Here is a 14,740-nt window from a genome sequence, read left to right as displayed (position 1 = left end):
TTTCAAAAGGCTTTCGATAAGGTCCCGCATAAGAGATTAGCGTGTAAAGTTAAGGCACATGGGATTGGGGGCAAGGTATTGACTTGGATAGAGAACTGGTTGGCAGACAGAAAGCAAAGATTTGGAATAAACGGCTCTTTTTCCGAGTGGCAGGCAGTGATTAGTGGGGTACCGCAGGGATCAGTCCTTGGACCCCAGCTTTTCACAATATATATTAATGATCTAGACGAGGGAACTGGATGTAATATCTCCCAAGTTTGCAGACGACACAAATCTGGGTGGGCGTGTGTGCTGTGAGGAGGATGCCAAGAAACTCCAGTATGATTTGGACAGGTTGGGTGATTGGGCAGAAGCATGGCAGATGCAGTATAACGTGGTTAAATGTGAGGTTATCCACTTTGGTGTCAAAAACAGGAAGGCAGATTATTATCTGAATGGCAATAGATTGGGAGAAGGGGAAGTGCAATGAGACCTGGGCGTCCTTGTTTACCAGTCACTGAAGGTAAGCATGCAGGTGCAGCAGGCGGTTAAGAAGGCAAATGGTATGTTGGCCTTCGTAGCGAGAGGATTTGAGTACAGGAGCAAGGATGTCTTGCTGCAGTTGTACAGGGCCTTGGTGAGACCACACCTTGAGTATTGTGTGCAGTTTTGGTCGCCTTATCTGAGGAAGGATGTTCTTGCCATGGAAGGAGTGCAGCGAAGATTCACTAGGCTGATACCTGGGATGGCAGGAATGACGTATGAGGAGAGATTGGGTCGATTGGGCTTATACTTGTTGGAGTTTCAAAGAATGAGAGGGGATCTCATTGAAACTTATAAAATTCTAACAGGACTAGACAGACTAGATGCAGGAAGGATGTTCCCGATGGTCGGTGGGTCCAGAACCAGGGATCACAGTCTAAGGATAAGGGGTAAGCCACTTAGGACAGAGATGAGGAGGAATTTCTTCACCCAGAGAGTGGTGAACCTGTGGAATTCTCTACCAAAGAAGGCAGTAGAGGCCAACTCATTAAATATATTCAAGAAGGAGTTAGATATATTTCTTATATATAAAGCTAAAGGGATCAAGGGATATGTAGAGAAGGCAGGAACAGGCTACTGAATTTGGATGATCAGCCATGATCTCATTGAATGGCGGAGCAGGCTCGAGGGGCCGAACGGCCTACTCCTGCTCCTATCTTCTATGTTTAGATCCCTTGATGTCGCAGGTAGGGCATCATCCTCAAAGGAGCGCAGAGCATTGGTATCATTACCATGGGTTCCTCTACCAGTTGAGTCCGTGGGATTGGTTGGACAGGGAGCCAGATCTCGGAGTGAAATGGTGGACTCCCGGCCATCAGGGTAGCGCACGTGCGCGTAAGTGGGATTAATGTCCGTTAGCTCCACCTCATCGACATGGGGATCGTTTTTGGAAGGTCGGACGAATCTTCGGAGCAGCACGGGGCCGAGAGCTGCCAACCATGACAGTAGGGACGTCCCGTGAGTGGAGCGACGCTGGAACCTGAAGAATCGCTCGTGAGGAGTGACATTGGTGGACGTAGAAAGAAGAGACCTGATGGAATGCAATGCGTCAGGGAGCATAGTTTCCCACTGCTGGTCTGGTAGGTTGCGTGACCTCAGTGCAAGACGAATAGCGTTCCAAATGATAGCATTGTATCTCTCAACCTGTCCATTACCGATGGGATGATACGGTGTTGTTTTGCTTGTGGCGATTCCCCATTGGGAAAGATAACTTTTGAGTTCGCTTGACATGAAGGAGGGACCCCAATCAGAGTGGATGAAATTGGCCGTTCCACAAAGGGAAAAGACCTGATTGAGGCATTTGATCACTGTGGAAGTAAGCATATTGGGATAGGGGAAAGCAAAGGGAAAGCATGAATATTCATCCACCATAGTAAGTAAGTAGGTGTTTCGCGTTGAGGAAGGCAATGGCACTTTAAAGTCAATGCTGAGTTGCTGCATAGGCTGCTTAGCGTGTATGAGTGAGCCATCCGATGGACGGAAGAATTGCGGTTTTAATTCTGCACAAATTCTACAGGAGGAGCACGTTCTTTTCACATCTTCCGTAGAAAATGGGAGATTTTTAGATCGCACAAAGTGCAACATACGGGTAACGCCAGGATGGCATAAGTCAGTATGAAGATCCGCAAGAGTCGAAGTTGACATAGAAGAGCAGAATGCATGCGTGAAGGTATTCGGGGCCACAATCTCTTTGCCGGGTCGATAATGTATGGTGTATCCAAAGGCAGCCAATTCCATCCTCCAGAGTTGTGTTTTGTTATTCTTGATCTTAGTGCGTTTCCGGTTATCCAGCATAAAGGCCACGGAGTGCTAATCGGTTATAAGTGTGAAATGGCGACGAGCGAGAAAATGACTCCATTTATGCACTGCTTCGATGATGGCCGTAGCCTCCTTCTCGACAGGAGGATAATGGAGCTCGCTACCCTGCAAAGTTCTGGACAGAAATACAACGGGTCGACCACCTTGATTCAAGGTAGCAGAGATCGCCACATCCGATGCATCGCACTCGACCACGAAAGGGAGGTTTTCATCAATGGAACGAAGCGTGGCTTTTTCCTGTTGTCGCTTGAGGAGGTTGAAAGCTGAAATAGCCGTTACCTCCAACGGAAATGACTTTGCGTGAAGCAGGGGCTAGACCTTGTCGGAGAAGACGGGTATCCACTTCGCATAATAGGCGATCATGCCGAGTGCCCGAAGAGAGCCAAGATTCATAGGGGGAGGGAGCTCCTGAAGCGGACGAATTCGCTCCGGATCCGGTTTGATGACACCGTTGCCCACCCAATAGCCAAGGATGTTGACTGATGGTACTGATTTCATAGATTTGGACTCATTTAAGGTTAAGTTGCAACGACGGAGAACGTCAAAAAATTTCTGGAGGTTGGCATCATGCTCCTTCTGGTCATGACCAGCAATGGTGATATTATCCAGATGTGGAAAAGTGTCCGTTAAGTTCTCCTGTTTGACTCGGCTATCCATTGCCCGTTGGAAGACGGCCACCCCATTGGTGACCCCAACTGGAAGGCGACAAAACTGGTAAAGCCGACCATTGACATCAAAGGCCGTATACTTTTTGTCAGAGTCCTTTAACGGTACTTGATGGTATGCGCTCCTTAAATCAAAAGTTGAAAATACCTTGTAGTTGGCAAGGTTATTGACCATGTCATCAATGCGTGGTAGTGGGTAGGCATCCAGGTCGGTATACTGTTTTAATAGTTTGCGAGTAATCGATGCAAAGATGTTTCTTGTGTTGCTTCAGAGGATTTTTAACAATGACGACTTGAGCTCGCCAAGAAGATGAACATGGCTCAATGATTCCGTCAGTTAGAAAGCGAGAGATTTCTGCCTCGATAAAGGATCGATCATCTTGGCTGAAACATCGTGATTTAGTGACTATGGGCTTACATCGGGGGGAAAGATTGGCAAACAAGGAAGGCTTGTCGAGCGAAGCCGCCGAAAGCGCACAAAACAGTACTTTGGAAATAGTAAGCTCCGGCATTGACCCTCCAAACTCGAAAGTGAGTCTTTTGTGTTGTTTCTGGAAATCCTGTCCCAGGAGCACATCACTGCATAGGCTTTTGAGCACCCCGAGCCGGGTGGAGAAATAAGTGTGGCCATTGAGAATAAGGTCGATAAGACAAAAGCCGGAAGAGTTGGTGGTCAGTGTCGTCAGAGCCATTGCAATTTTCCTGTCCGAGGGGTAAATACGCAATTTTAACTTACTGACTGCCTGCTCACTAATGAAGCTGTCAGAGCTGCATGAGTCGATTAGTGCACTCAAAATGTGTCCATTTACTGAAACCTTCGTGACTGCATGGGACAGACTTTGGGGAAAAACAGCTGTGATGGGAGGAGGGGCAGTTTTACCCTTGACAGCTGTAACCTTATTAGTGGTTCTTGGGGGAGGAGCAGTTTTATAGATAGCAGCTGCAAAACTAACAGGATCTCTCGACCAGTATACCTTAGAAAAGTGGCCTTTCTTACTAACAGAGGCTCTTGACTGGCATACCTTAGAAAAGAGACCTTTGTTGCTGCAATGGTTGCAGGTTGCGTTACGAGCAGGACAAAATTTACTGTAGTGGAATGCACCTCCACAGAAGAAACACTTCCTTCCAGGTTGCAAAGGTGCCGCTAGGGCAGGGTCGTCATCAGTGAAGGCTTCTAGGGTAGGGTTGTCATCCACTAGGTTAGAGTCATCATTAGTGAGGGCTTCTGCCCGAGACCTATCAAAGGAGTCATTAAAAGTGATATAAGCAGCCCATGCCAGTGGTAAAAGATAGGTATCTGCATTCCTCTTTGCTAAGTCCAGGGAACACGCCTGGTCATAGGCAGCCTGTAACTCGAGGGTTTTATTCTCCAACAGTTGCTGGCATATGAAGGGAGACGTAATTCCGTTAATAAAAGAATCATGAATTAACTCCTCCTGGTACTGCTCAGCTGTGACAGCTTTAAGATTACAATCCTTGCTGAGCCTGCGAAGCTTTTGAAGGAATTCGTCAAGTGATTCCCCGGGTTGTTGTCGAGTAGTGGCCAGTAGATGCCGAGCAAAAATTTCATTTGGGGCCTTACATAAGAACATAAGAACATAAGAAATAGGAGCAGGAGTAGGCCAATCGGCCCCTCGAGCCTGCTCCACCATTCAATAAGATCATGGCTGATCTGATCCTAACCGCCAATCCACTATCACTGAACCATCTCCTGAATCTAACAGAATTAGACACACGAAATAGGAGCAGGATCAGGCTACACGGCCCCTGGGCCCGCTCCGCTACCCACAGGGCCATGACCGATCCGAACCTAGACTCATGTCCAAATTCCTGCCCGCTCCCCGTAACCCTTAATTCCCTTTACATATAGTCACTGGAATATTAGGATAGCGGAGTCATAGTCTACACAGTCTTCGATATTGTCAAACACATGAGGAGATACATAATTGGCAAGTATCTCTAATTTATCAGGAACATTCTCACCACACGCTCTGACGAAGTTGCTGAAGGTACGATATCAGTGTTTCCATACCTTAGCAGTTGTAGGTGAATTTGGGTCCAGGTCAAGATGGGCGGGTCTGAGTAGTTTGTCCATGATGGATTGATTACTACGCCGGAGTTCCCTTCTACAGTTGAAGTCATAGCTGGCTGTTCCTGAAATCACTCAGAGCGTGCAGCCGATACACAGTTGATTATATTGATGTAAAAAGACTACTGAGCAATTGGTTTGAGTATAAAACAAGGCTTTAATCAAATGTTTCAAAACCATGAGATTTCTAGTTACATCACTAGTTCCTGGTTACAGAAACATCCTGAGCAAGCTGGGCCCACGCCCGAATATTTATACTCCTTGGACGGTGCCACCAGCTGGCCACACAGTGTTAATTCATGAGTCATGATAAGATTCATGACATAGGGCTGGAGGAGGTTACAGGGATCGTGAGGGGTGTAGGGCTGGAGGAGGTTACAGAGATAAGGAGTGGTGTAGGGCTGGAGGAGGGTACAGAGATAGGGAGTGGTGTAGGGCTGGAGGAGTTCATAGAGATCAGGAGGGTTGTAGGGCCAGAGGAGGTTACAGAGATAGGGAGGGGTGTAGGGCTGGAGGATTTTACAGAGATCAGGAGTGTTATAGAGCTGGAGGAGGTTACAGAGGTAGCGAGGGGTGTAGGGCCTGGAGGAGGTTACAGAGATAGGGAGGGGTGTAGGGCTGGAGGATGCTACAGAGATGGGAGGGGTGTAGGGCTGGAGGGGTTACAGAGATAGGGAGGGGTGTAGGGACGGGAGGAGATTACAGCGATAGGGAGGGTTGTAGGGACAGGAGGAGGTTACAGAGATAGGGAGGGATGTAGGGATGGGAGGAGGTTACAGAGATAGGGAGGGGTGTAGTGCTGGAGGAGGTTACAGAGATCGGGAAGGGTGTAGGGCTGGATGAGGTTACAGAGCTAGGGAGGGGTGTAGGGACGGGGGGAGGTTCCAGAGATAGGGAGAGTTGTAGTGAAAGGAGGAAGTTACAGAAATCGGGAGGGTTGAATGGCTGGGGGAGAGGTCAGGAGGGTTGTAGGGGCTGGAGGAGGTTACAGAGATAGGGAGGGTTGTAGAGGCTGGAGGAGATTACAGAGATCAGGCAGGGTGTAGGGCTGGAGGAGGTTACAGAGATGGGGAAGGCTGTAGGGCCTGGAGGAGGTTACAGAGATAGTGAGGGTTGTAGGGGGCTGGAGGAGGTTACAGAGATAGTGAGGGGTGTAGGGCTGGAGGAAGTTACAGAGATCAGGAAGGGTGTAGGGGCTGGAGGGGGTTACAGAGATGGGGAGGAATATAAGGTGGGAGGGGGTTACAGAGATAGGGAGGGGTGTAGGGCGGAAGGTGGTTCTAGAGATGGGGAGGGGTGTAGGGCCGGAGGGGGTTATAGAGATAGGGAGGGGTGTAGGGCCGTAGGACATTACAGAGATCAGGGGCGGGAGCTGGAGGAGGTTACAGAGGTCAGGGGTGGGGGCTGGAGGAGGTTACAGAGGTCAGGGGTGGGGGCTGGAGGAGGTTACAGAGGTCAGGGGTGGGGGCTGGAGGAGGTTACAGAAGTCGGGGTGGGGGCTGGAGGAGGTTACAGAGGTCGGGGCGGGGGCGGGGACTGGAGGAGGTTACAGAGGTCAGGGGTGGGGACTGGAAGAGGTTACAGAGATCGGGGTGGGGGCTGGAGGAGGTTACAGGGGTCGGGGCGGGGGCGGGGACTGGAGGAGGTTACAGAGATCAGGGGTGGGGGCTGGAGGAGGATACAGAGGTCAGGGGTGGAGGCTGGAGGAGGTTACAGAAGTCGGGGCGGGGACTGGAGGAGGTTACAGAGGTCGGGGGCGGGGGTGGGGGCTGGAGGAGGTTACAGAGGGCGGGGGCGGGGACTGGAGGAGGTTACAGAGGTCAGGGGTCGGGGCGGAGGCGGGGACTGGAGGAGGTTACAGAGGTCGGGGCAGGGACTGGAGGAGGTTACAGAGGTCAGGGGTGGGGGCTGGGACTGGAGGAGGTTACAGAGGTCAGGGGCGGGGACTGGAGGAGGTTACAGAGGTCAGGGGTTGGGGCGGAGGCGGGGACTGGAGGAGGTTACAGAGGTCGGGGGCAGGGACTGGAGGAGGTTACAGAGGTCGGGGTCGGGGTCGGGGGCGGGGACTGGAGGAGGTTACAGAGGTCAGGGGCGGGGACTGGAGGAAGTTACAGAGGTCAGGGGCGGGGACTGGAGGAGGTTACAAAGGTCAGGGGCGGGGACTGGAGGAGGTTACAGAGGTCAGGGGCGGGGACTGGAGGAGGTGACAGAGGTCAGGGGTCGGGGCGGAGGCGGGGACTGGAGGAGATTACAGAGGTCAGGGTTGGGGACTGGAGGAGGTTACAGAGGTCAGGGGCAGGGACTGGAGGAGGTTACAGAGGTCAGGGGTCGGGGCGGGGTCGGGGACTGGAGGAGGTTACAGAGGTCAGGGGCGGGGACTGGAGGAGGTTACAGAGGTCAGGTGCGGGGACTGGAGGAGGTTACAGACGTCGGGGGCGGGTGCAGGGGCGGGGGCGGGGATGTGGGAGGGGTGAGTCCATGGAGCAGGAAGACGCAGTAACGTGCCATTGCTGAATGATGCTCAGACTGAACACAGCAGTGACGGGCCGAATGGTCTCCTCCTGTGCCAATAACACACAGGAAAGAGGCTGCTTACTTCATCTTATCATACAGATTGCAGCTTTCAAGTGACATCATCAGGCTTGCGTACGCCCTTCATTTGGTCTTATCGTACAGATTGCAGCTGTCCTGGTCGCTGCTGTCCCTCTGCGCTTACCGTGTTGTCTCTCACTGCCCTTTGATATGTTTCCTGGGGTATTTTGAATGCTGAGCTTCATCCCACTGTACCAGTCCCCCTGTGATAATGGATTGCGTTTCCTAATCGCCCGTGGCCCTGAATATCAGGCGCTGTGTATAAGGGGCGGCCGATCCGTGACCCCCCATGTTGCACCTCCACCCAAGACAAATTTCTAGCCCTTAATCTTTTTGTCCCTCACTCAGAATGCCGAGGGCGAGTCCGCATATTGTCTTCAAGGATCCTGGTGACCATCTCTGCATTTTCCAGGGACACTGGAAGCCCCAAATTTGGAAACAGAGGGGGAAAAATTCAGTTGTTTGCGCCACCCGTTAGCGCCTAAAGAGGCCGACAAGTGGGGCGCTAACCAACTAGCGCCCGGGCGCAGCGAACCCTGCGCCTCTCCCCATATTGAGCGGACATTTTGCGCTGGCGCTAAACCGTAGCGACCGCTCGCCGGCGCACGCAGATCATGACGTCATTTCAGTGTGCAACACCTTTGGGGCACCCCGGACCGCAAATTCAGTGGCGCCCCCCTCCGTTCCGCCTGGCGCTAATAAGGACAGCTTACCTGAAACGTTTCCCAGTCGCTATCGGGCTGGGGGGGCGTTCTTTATAGGGGACTGGTGAGGTTTAAATGCGGCAGCCATTTTTGGACCACAACTTCTTAGAGAGATACAGAGAGTTGCTCCGCTGCAGACGGAGAGCCATTTCAACATTGAGCCAGCGCTGGCAGAAGAACTTCAGCCTTCTGACCATTACCTTGCTGTTGGTGAGCATCTGAAAGGGCAAAACTTTCTGTGCGCACTTAATATGGGGGTGGCATTGGATGGGAACGTCCTGCTTCTGAATCATCTTGACAGGGCACAGAGACGCAGGGATAGAGGGACAGGCATGGCCAGACAGAGGAGGGCCAACAGACGTCGCCACATGAGACTTTACGCTGCCAGGGTTTTCAGACAGCAATTTTCATATTTGAACATGTCGGAGGAGCAGTGTTTCCGAAGGCTGCGCTTTAGTAGGGAGGTGGTGACTGAGCTGTGCCACCTGCTTCAGCCAGATCTGCAGCCTCAGCTAAGGTGCAGGACATCTCTGTCGGTGGCTGTGAAGATCACTGTTGCCCTTAACTTCTATGCAAGCGGCTCCTTTCAGGCCGCAACTGGGGACATAGCCAACATCTCGCAGTTCGCGGTGCATTGCTGCATCCGTCAAGTGACTGATGCCCTCTTTAAAAGGAGGCGGCAATACATGTCCTTCCCAATGACCCCGGACAAGCAGAGGGAGCGCGCAGAAGGCTTCGCAAGAATAGCGGACTTCCCCATGGTGCAGGGCGCCATTGACTGCACGCACGTGGCTTTGCGGGCGCCTCTAGAGAATGCGGAGAAGTTCCGCAACCGCAAGGGGTTCCATTCATTGAATGTACAGCTGGTCTGTGACCACCGACAGCTGATCCTCGCTGTGAATGCCCAGTTTCCAGGCAGCAGCCACGACGCCTTCATCTTGCACCAGACCTCTGTGGCAGACCTATTCGAGGCCCCGGCTCACCCAGGAGGATGGCTTCTCGGGGACAAGGGCTATGCTCTGTGCCCGTGGCTGATGACCCCGCTCCATTCGCCCAGCGAGCCATCAAGCGACCAGGAACATTATTGAGCACACAATCGGCGTGTTAAAGCAACGGTTCCGTTGTCTGGACCATTCCGGAGGTGCGCTTCAGTACTCACCTGAGCGAGTCTCCAACTTCGTGGTTGTGTGTTGCATGTTACATAACCTCGCCATCCTGAGGACCCAGCCAATGCCACCAGACATTGAAGCACCAGCAGAGGAGGAGGAGGAGGAGGAGGAAGAGGAGGAGGAGGAGGAGGAGCAGCACCAAGACGGGAGGGAGACAGAAAGTGGAAGGGCCGTCCGTCAGAGGCTTATCAGAAGTCGCTTCTAGGCCACTCTCAGGGAACGTTTGCTGCCATTCCAAGAGCAGGAATGGAACTGTTCTGATACCCCAAAGCCTGTGAAGGGCAAAATGTATATAAAGAGCAGACATGGCCATTGTAAATAAAGAAATTTGTTTATTTAACAAGATGTGCTTCCTTCCCGCATGACAAAGTAATGGCAACAAAAAGCTAAACAAACAGACTGCCACATAAGTGACTCGCACACCCGGGAGACTGTCCAAAACATCACTAACATTCAGACCAGCATCCTCGGCCTTGAATTCTACAAATAACAGGTAAGAGCAGCACCTTCTACTTTCTTCCCCTCGATGGTGATCTGCTTCGCTTGCGAGATTGGCCCCTTCCCTCCCTGCAGCTCCTCCGTAATGGGACCCCAGTGGCTGCAGCAAAGCTGGGGGAGGCCTGCTGACTGTCCGAAAGCGCAGATGCCCCTGAGGGACGGCCTGGACGAGCTCTGGGCTTGGAGGGCCCGGCTGCTGACTGCTCCAACTCTGCATGGGTGGAAGCAGTCTGTCCTACAGGTGGTGGCAGCTGCAGTGGAGACGTGCCAGTGGTGGCATCAGGAATGCTGTCATCCTGAGAGCGGACAGCAGCTCCCTGGTTGGCCGACACACTGGCACTCTGACGGGGCAGCACCGCAGCATGCGCAGCAATCGGCTGGTCCACAGATTGCTGGCCTGCTGTGGTGCTGCAAGGGCCCCGGGTAATCCTGCCCGTTCCAGCGAGGGTGGCAGCAGTCAGTGCTCACGTGGCCTCAATCTGCGTCTGCATGAGACCAGCGAGTGACTGCGTGGCAGCACTCAGCACTTGCGTGGCAGGTGCCAGTGCTTCGGCGAAGGCCTGGACAATCCTTTCCAGTGCTGCCCCGAGGCCCTGGACAGTCCTTTCCAGCGCTGTCCCGAAGTCCTGCGCACTCCTTGCCTGTGCTGCGCCGAAGTCTTGGACACTCCTTGCCAGTGTCTCAATGGATTCAGGCATCCTTGCCACTGCAGCCATGAGCTCAGTGTGCCTCAGCCCAGCCTGAGCGCTCATTTCTGTGAGGGCACGCACCTCTTCTGCGCTCTGTGCAGCAGCACTCGGGGCCCGACTTGCCCTCTGGGGAGATGGCCCCCGAGCTTCCCTATCCCCCTCGCGTTGCTGCAGGCCGCTGGTTCCTGGAGCTGGATCCTCCTCAGAGCATTCCCCCCCGCTCCCCTCCAGGGGAGTAGTCTCCCCAGTCTGCAGATGGGCTGGCTCGCCTGAGGGTGGTACGGATGGTCCGGCTTCCTCCTGCTCGTCACCTCCCGAGTCAGTCGCAGTGGCAGCTTGAGGGCCCGGCTCCCGAGCTGGTGATGCAGCATCTGAAAGCAGGGAGGTTGAAGAGTGGCTTTAGCGAAAGGACAGGGTGGCAGCAAGGGATGCATGTGTGCTGCAATGCACTGACTTGGGTCCAGAGTGAAAAAGCATGCTGGTGTGGGGAACAAGTGGAAGGAGAGAGTTCAAATAGGTGATGACCTTACCACCGCTGCGCACAATGGGGTCGGCAGCTCCAGAGGTGACGGGACCACTCATTCGGCTTGCAACGATCTGGTGGACTCGCTCCTCCAGGTCTGTAAGGGTCTGCAGGTGAGGCCGGCCTCCTCCGGTACGAAGCTGTTGCCTGCGGTTACTCGCCAGCTTGGCCTGCAAGAGAAAGGATGGGGTGTGATGAAACATGCTGCCCTGAGCTGACATCACATGCCTCCCATGGGAGAATAGCCCTTACATTATGCTGCCCTGAGCTGACATCACATGCCTCCCATGGTCGAATAGCCCTTACATTATGCACTGAGCTGAATGTGCGTGTGTGTTTCCAGAAAGGGCCATGGGTGCTGGATGACAGCTGGCCATTGGGGCTCTGCGCACCCTCTGGCCATAAAGTGAGGTCCAGATGGAGGGATGAAGATAAATCTGAAAAAGGCACTCACCCTAACGACCCGAGTGAGGTCGTTGAACTTCTTCCTGCATTGCACAGGAGTCCTGGGCACCATGCTGCTGGAGGTGACTCTGTGGGAAACCTCCCTCCAAGCTCTGCGGTATTCGGTCTGATTAGGCCTCCTGCCATTCTCCGGGTGCAGCACAGCTCGCCGGTGGTCCATCACGCCAACCAGAGCATCCAATGCCCCCTCGCTGAAGCGCTGCGCTCTCTCCCTGACCCTCGCCATGTCCTTGAAGTTTTGGCTGCCACAGGTAGGTTGCCGTCGAGTTTGAGGCCTACAAGGCGCAGAGTGTAGCTGCAGATGAGAATCCATCAGCCCCTTTAAGGGCTGACCGGTGCCAGCGTGTCTAGGTCCAATCGATTATTGACAGCACCTGCGCTGCGCCCACCCGCGGGGAAATTGCGTTGCGCCGCCGGGTTAGCGCCTTAAGACTACCATGCAGCGCCTGATTTAGCGCCGCAATCACCTTCAGGGGCGCTACAACCCAATATCACTCGAGGTGGTGATCAATTGCGCCTGGCGCTAAACTTTGCGCACCGCCAGTACCAGCGCCCCAAATGGGGCGATACTGAATTTTTCCCCCAGAGTGTTTTATTTGGAATTTGGAAAGAGTGGAGATTCGGAGAAGAGGGGGAAGGAGTTTTTGCTTTTTGCCGACACTACTAGTGCTTTGTGTTACAGGGAGATATTTAATTACAGTACCCTTAACTTAATCTAAATCAAGTAAGTAGTCAAGAAACTACACTGTAAACTAAGTTACCGAATTACAAATTTAATTAAACTTAATTAAATAAAACCAATTCCTATCGGGATGGCAGTGCAGATGGTGTGCCGCAACTGCAGCATGTGGGAGTTTGTGGAGAACATTGTGATCCCGGACAACCACGTTTGCAGCAAATGCCTGCATCTTGAGGAACTTCAGCTCAGAGTTGTTGAGCTGGAGTCTGAGATACAGACATTGCGGGGCATCAGGGATGGGGAGAGTTACCTGGACACTTTGATCCAGGAGGCAGTCACACCCCTTAGGTTAGGTATTGGTACAGGTCTGGTTAGTGGTCAGGGACAGGAGGGTGTGACTGCAACTCAGGCAGGTAAGGGGAGCCCAGGTGCTGTGCTGGAGGAGCCTCAGCCTTTGCCCTTGTCCAACAGGTAGGTTCTTGCTGCCTGTGTGGATGAGGGAAAAGCCTGCAGGATGGATGAGCAAACTGACCACGGCACCATGGTACAGGAGACCATTCAAGTGGGGGGAGTGAAAGGGAATGTAGTTGTGGTAGGGGACAGTATACAGGGGGATAGATAGTGTTCTCTGCAGGCGCGACCGAGAGCTCCGAAGGTTGTGTTGCCAGGATTAAAGACATCTCCTCGCAGCTGGAGAAGAAGTTGGAAGGGGAGGGGGAGGATCCAGTTGCTGTGGTCCATGTAGGAGCCAACAACTTAGGTAGAACTAGGGATGAGGTTCTGCTGAGGGAATTTGAGGAGCTAGGATCCAAATTAAAAAGCAGAACCTCAAAGGTAATCATCTCTGGATTGTTACCTGAGCCACGCACCAATTGGCACAGGGACAAACAGATTAGAGGTTTAAAAGCGTGGCTCAAAGAGTGGTGTGGGAGGAAGGGGTTTCAGTTCATGGGGCACTGGCACCAGTACTGGGGAAAGAGGGAGCTGTTCCGTTGGGAACAGTGTCCTGGCGAATCTAATAACTAGGGCAGTAGACAGGGCTTTAAACTAATGAAGGAGGGGGGTGGGAGGATTCAGGAAAGAGTAAATTTAAAAGCAGCGAGAGAAATGTCAAAGCTCTCGCGCAGAGCAGAGTTTTGGGTAAATATAAGCAGTGTGAGTCAGGAAGGGACAGAGAGAGTAACAAAGGTAATAGGGCATCAGTGACTAAAGTGACATCAGGGAAAAATAGAAATAAGTCAAAGCTAAAGGCACCATATCTGAATGTGCGAAGCATTCGCAACAAAATAGATGAATTAATAGCGCAGATAGAAATCAACAGGTTTGATCTAATAGCCATAACGGAGACGGGGTTGCAAAGTGGCCAAGGTTGAGAACTAAATATTTCAGGATACTTAACTTTTAGAAGAGATAGGCAAAATGGAAAAGGAGGAGGGGTAGCCCTGATAATAAAGGATGGGATAAAGACAGTGGAGAGAAAGGATCTTAGCTCCGAAAATCAATCAGTTTGGGTGGAGCCAAGAAACAGCAAGGGGCAGGAAACATTGGTGGGAGTTGTTTATAGGCCCCCAAATAGTAGTTGTAATGTAGGGCAGTGTATACATCAGGAAATTAGAGGCGCATGTAACAAGGGTAATACAGTGATCATGGGGGACTTTAATCTACATATAGACTGGGCAAACCAAATTTGCAGTAATAGTGTGGAGGACGAGTTCATGGAATGTATGCAAGATAGTTTTCTAGATCAGTATGTTGAGGAACTAATTGGGAACAGACTATTTTAGATCTAGTATTGTACAATGAGAAATGGTTAATTAATAACCTTGTAGTAAAGGGGCCTGTTATAAATCTCATCATCAAGAAACTACTTATGAAATAACGCTGGACGGCCAGCTGGTGGCACCGTCCAAGGAGTATAAATACTCGGGCGTGGGCCCCAGCTTGCCAGGGACATTTTGTAAGACAAGGAGCTAGTGAAATACAACTAGACTTCCATGTCCTGAAACAAGTTGATTAAAGCCTTGCTTTATGCTCCAACCAAGTGTGCAGTGAGTTTTATTATGTCAGGGCCTTTAGGGAAGAGTGACCATAATATGATAGAATTTTATATTGAGTTTGAAAGTGATTTAGTTAAAACCGAACCTAGGGCCTTACATCTAAACAAAGCAAACTATGTAGGTATGAGGGGCGAGTTGGCTAAGGTAGATTGGGAAACTACATTAAAAGGTATGACGGTAGAGAAGCAATGGCTAGCATTTAAAGAATTAATACATAATTTACAACAAAAATACATTCCTTTAAGGCACAAAAACCCCACAGGAAAAGTG

The sequence above is a fragment of the Somniosus microcephalus genome, unplaced genomic scaffold (assembly GCF_052327205.1).
Source record: "Somniosus microcephalus isolate GS21.2 unplaced genomic scaffold, FLI_Smic_1.0 scaffold193, whole genome shotgun sequence".
NCBI lineage: Eukaryota > Metazoa > Chordata > Chondrichthyes > Squaliformes > Somniosidae > Somniosus > Somniosus microcephalus.
Note: the sequence above shows the minus strand (reverse complement) of the source record.